Source organism: Mycetomoellerius zeteki, unplaced genomic scaffold (assembly GCF_001594055.1).
Source record: "Mycetomoellerius zeteki isolate Tzet28-1 unplaced genomic scaffold, Tzet1.0 scaffold575, whole genome shotgun sequence".
NCBI lineage: Eukaryota > Metazoa > Arthropoda > Insecta > Hymenoptera > Formicidae > Mycetomoellerius > Mycetomoellerius zeteki.
In genome coordinates, this window is record NW_017257583.1 from 1,484 (window position 1) to 7,413 (window position 5,930).

The window sequence follows — 5,930 nt, forward strand, 5'->3', positions numbered from 1 at the left end:
CCGCCACTGTAATATAATATTACAGCGTATCCTTTCCACGCAATCTTGTAATATCTGCCCTACGGTACTGAACGATTTTATGGAATACATAAATTACTCTCGAGACACCCCTTTCGAGCATCCTGAGCCTACGATATTAGCTATAAAGCAAATTCGCACTCCCACTACATCGGATCATTAATAGGCCGCTCTTAATGATCCCCCTCATTAGCTACCGTGTCTCCCCTTTTGAGAATATTTCGCTCTTTTTATTTTCAAAATCGTGAGACCGCGGGATGCAACAAAAAACTGGTAACGGCGGTGGGATGTGCCAAAATTAGATTTCAAAGCCGTGGTAACCGCGAAAGTGGGATCCCACAAAATTAAAATAAATTGGAATCGAAAATCGTAGTAGCAACAAACAGACGGAGTGTGTCAGATTTAGATTCCGAAAACTATAGCGACAAAATCTAGTAGGATATATTAAATCAATTAAAAGATAGGGCATTGTAGTAATAAACAAGCAAAATCCGTCGAATCCGAAAATAACAGGAACGACAAAGTAGTAACGTAGCAGCAAAATTCAAAATGGATACTAGAAGTAAGAAAACCGCCAACGACCCGAGTACCGAAACTCACGACGCGAAGGCGGGAGAATTAGCCACGCGAGAATTCGAGTTACAGCAAATCGAACGCGCTCTTCAGGAGAGAGAACGGCGCATGAAACAACATGAAGTCGCGCACGAACAACGCGCTACCGCCATGGAGCACGACCGACGAACCTTAGACCGCGAACGCGATCAAATGATCTCCAAGATCAGCGAATTAGAAGTACGAGAAAAAGAAGTAGAAAAGAGATGGCAGGATTTCGAGACAACGCGACTAGAAGACTCAGCGTCTAATATACCTCGCGAAAACAAGCAATCCCGTAATCACCCCACATCCTGTAAGAAGCAACAATTCTTATGACGAAATACCATCTCCCAAAGTCTCGTTTAAGGAAGCCACCGATTCAGTACCCCATTTTGACGGATACAATATACCGCTAGCACAGTTCACTAGAGCCTGCAGATGAGCGCGAGATATAATACCAGTATCGGGCGAAAGAAACTTGACAAAATTATTAATCAACAAACTAAGCAAACGTGCTTATTATGCCGTGGAAGACGAGCCATGCAATTCAGTAACCGACTTAATAGACTTGTTAACTGACGCTTTCGGCACAGCCAAGACTTTAGACCAATATCGAGGGGAATTGAGCATAATTTACCTCAAACCAGGGGAACACATTTTAGACTATATCAGCCGCGTAAAAGACCTAAGAACAGCTATCTTAGATGCTGGGAGGTGCGAACACGGAGAACTAGATAACCATTTCGTCGCGGAAATAGATAACTTGACAACAAGGTCCTTTTATGAAGGATTACCCTTAGACTACCGCCTACAAGTAAGTCCACTAACGCACCCGCGACACACTGACATGTTCACCGCGGCCAAAGCAATCGCAAAAAGGCAGGAGTTGGATAAACAAAAATTAAAAATACGTCCCCGGTACGACAGAGAAAGGGAAACACGACCGCTAAACCCCATAGGGAAACCTAGCTCACTCGACGCCACATAAACCCAATCACCTCGACAGATATAATTATCCGAGAGAGACGCTAGGGAGACGAGACTACAGTTACGACGTTCGAAATCGTGAGTTACCACGAAATACGCCGCGCAATTACTATCCACCGCGCTACGAACCGCGACGCGACGTACCCCGGACAAATAATTATACAGAACGCTTCGACAGAAACCGGGACAACACACGAAATGAATTTAATAGAAATAACGATAGGCGAACCAACGATCGCGCGGAACAATCCGTGTGCAAATACTGCAAAAATTTCGGTCACACGATAGATGAATGCCGCAAAAGGCTACATAACAATTCCCAGCATGAAAGGTTGGGAAACCTGTCGGGTCCGTCGGGACACCGCAGCCAGAACCCGACGGACGAAAAGAGGAATACGAGACCCATAAGGATAGTAGAGACGGAAGAAAAGGAGACAGAGCGCCCTACGGAGCCCGAATCTCAGTCCAAAATTCTATACAATTTCCATACGCGCCCACGATCACACTAAATGCGGTAGGACTCAATCGAGAAGTAAGTTTTATGATAGACACCGGAGCTGCTCCCAACGTTATAAAAAAGCGAAATTTATCATCCGAAATCATCATACGCGACGATACGCCATTGTACCTTAGCGGCATAACCAGTGGTCGTATTGAAACCTTAGGGTCAATTGAATTGAATGTTATGAATTATCCAGTTTTCTTGTACATCGTACCAGACGATTTTCCGATCGCGCAGGAGGGCATCCTAGGATCCGACTTCCTACGCGACGCGACTAGTATCAATCTTCTGGAGAAACACGTCGAATGGAGAGGAAATCGAATTCCCTTCTTAGAAGGAGAAACTATCATCGTTCCCGCTCGCTCGCAAAGCAATTTTTACCTTAGGGTACTAAACAAAGTAAAAATCGGATATGTCCCGCAGCTTAGGCTCGACGACGACATATACCTCGGTGACGCCGTGGTCACCAATCGAGATGGAAAGGCGTACTTACGCGTAATAAACACTAGCGAGACGGATAAAGAATTACTAGTTCCTCAAATTAATCTTCACGAAATAAGTGAAATCGCGGAAAGCAAACCGCCAGAATTAGGGCCTAGAGCCGAAATTAAATTAATCTCATCAATTAACAAGGGAGAGCGACTAAATCAAGTCAAATCATTGCTTAGGTTAGAACACCTCAACGTGGAGGAAACTCGTCATATAGAAAATCTTTTCGAAAACCATAACGAATCTTTCAACTTCCTACGGAGGAGTTGAGCTGCACCAATGCAATCAAGCATAAGATTAAGCAAACACGCTACCGCTAAACCACTAACCAACGCAGGAGCGATCGACGTAGCCGACGCTTTCGTAAATGATTATATTTGTCTCTATGGAGCCCCTAAGGCACTTTTAACAGACCAAGGTACTCACTATCTAAATAGCTTAATGAAAGCAGTAACAAAAAGATTCAAAATCTCTCATTATAAAACAACCGCGTACAGACCACAAGCGAACGGCTCCATCGAATGTTCACACCATGTCTTATGGGAATACCTAAAACAGACCGTCGATAACAAAAGAGACTGGGACGAACACTTAAAAATGGTATGTTTTTCATATAACACTAGCGTATACGAAGGCTAAACTAATATTCGCCAGAACAGCTCGAACACTCAGCGCACGACCATTACCGGAAGACATTAACAATGAAAGCTACGTTAAATACCTCGAGGAACTGTACGATAAGATCAGGACCTCTCAAGAAAACGCGAGAGAAAACTTAATTAATACGAAACTCAAGTCGAAAGCATATTATGATAAAAAGGTAAATTTGTATGATTTCAAATTAGGAGATAAGGTATTTTTAGTAAAGGAACCCACCCATAAACTAGGAGACCAATACACTGGTCCTTATAAGATAGTAGAGGTACTTAAAAATAATAATGTAAAGATACAAATAACAAACTCAATTAACCGCGTAATACACACGGACAAACTAAAAATTTGCCCCGTCAACGAAGAGAGAGGAGACACAGTGCAACGGCCGTCGGAGGACATCGCCGAAGACTTCTCAGAAGACATACCATGATCGCGTTTCTGACGATCATCATGCTACTCCCCGTCGCTAAGGGCCTCGTGGGATACGACTGCGGAGGGGAAGGCTTCAACATTACCACACTGTCATTACTGGATATAGGAGAATGCAACATGGACAATCTGAAACCAAAAGAAGAAGAAGAAGTGTATGCTCAACTAATGCAGCTGACGGAGTACGATCATATCACAATAATGCAGTGCAAGATCGAAGTTGACCGAACCATATTTCATTGCGGAATGAGCTCCCACATCTCAGCAGTCCATAACGGACGACGTGAATACTTGCAAGAAATAGGCGAACAGGGATGCCTGTTGCGTCGCGGGAGGCTTAGGAAATTTTTTTAACTCCTTAGGGGACTCACCGCGAGTTTGGGGGTGGTTAATTGCGATCTGATGGTATTGATCGGTATAGGCTGCTGTCACCAAGTTAGATAACGCCCTAACTACGCGTCTCGCTTATGGCGATGATTGTAGGTTCAGGGCTATCGTACGGTCTATCTCCCGAATGGATCAAGTACTGCTCAAACGTGGCTAGCGTGCTCGTGCATACGGCGCAAGGGGGTGAGCGGTCTTCTGTTAAAAGAACTTCGTTACAATCGTCGCACACGAGATTCGGTTGATCAAGCCCTATCCGCGTGTAATGCCTGGTTACGCACCAGTAGAAGGAGCGATGATAGAGAGACTTATCGGTGTAGCATGAAGCGCATATTTGCGAAAATCCCATACGGTGCATATAAAATCTCGCTATACAACACACGGCGGCATTTAACCAATCTCTAAAAGGTACCGTCAGAAGGATCTGGCTACTCTGTCCGAGGCAATGTGGGGGCACATGAGTTTACTTATTTCCGTTCGATTCGATTTTATAGGGAACGTCTCCAAGTTTATCGGTCCCGGCAGATGTCTATTGACCGCCGAGGGAATTTCCAAGGCCAAGCAATGCGGTCTTTTCTTATTATTCGTTCACACGCCCGCGTCTTTGACTGCAGTCAGTCGTGCTCGTAGGGAACCCGTCGCTAAGGTTCTATTCTTCCCGACGGAAGGGTCCCCGCGGCGCGGCACGCGTCGCCCAGAGTTGCTGTTCCCGACGGGTAAAATCTCGCACCGTGTTACGTGTCGTTAAGACTATTATTGCGCTTTTCAAGAGAGTAACTGTAACTGTTAGTTATAGGAAGGTCCCTTCAATGAACTTTGTCGAGGTGTTGCTATTGAAATGAAGGTTATAGATTCCCGTGTGACAATTTGCGACTCGATAACAAAGCTGGTTGCCCGCACGATGCATTCGATTGTTTCTACACGTGGGATTCTCCTCGAAGCTACGGATATAACAATAATGTCGCACCTACCTTGCGATGACTTGTTGAGAGTGATGGACCTAGTATGAATTGTGTCCGTAGGTAGAGCGTCCCTCCTGTCCTGCCTTCCCGTCCTTCCTGCTGTCTCGGGTTCGTGGCGTTGAACGGCAAAGGGTACGACGCATAGGAAACGATGTTTTGTTGGTTTAGATCACGCACTCAAGGATACGTTTTGTAATCGCAACGGATTATGATAAAAGGCTTTGTCTCGCAGAATGAAAAGAAAGATATCGCTTTAATCTATTTTTATTCACTCGTAAATAACAAATCAAAACACTAATTCTATTACAATACAACTACATACGACTCGGTTAACACTTGTCTTAACTTCTACGCTTACTATTGAGATTGAGTTTAATTCTATTGAGGCATAAGTCACCTCAGGATTAGTAAATGAGTTTTGTCGCGTCGGGCAAACCACGGACGCGGAATAGTGTGGTGACGAGTTGTGAATTGAAGCTCGTCTGTACTACTACCGGCACTAACTAGTGCTGACTATCTACTACTGACAAGTGCTAAACTACTACTGCTGCTGGATGCATACTCTATGAGTCGCCGCAAGCGGCGTCGGTTCTCCCACTCTTTCTGTTACTCCCACGCGTCAGAAGGACGCGTATACTCAAGAGTAGTGGGGCTTTCGGGGTCTCCCACCACTTTACTCTATTCTTACAGGACTATCTCTTTATTTCTTTCTTACTATAATTTTTATTTGATGATAATAGTAATGTTGCTTAATGTCTAAATATCATGCATTGTTCCTTAAGTATGTCTTCTTATTCTTAGGTTAACAGTTAGAATTACTTATGATTAATGATGGATTATAATTGTAGTGTACTCTTATTTCTATCGTAAAATGTGTGTGATGCGTAAAATAAAATGTGTGGGGCGTAACA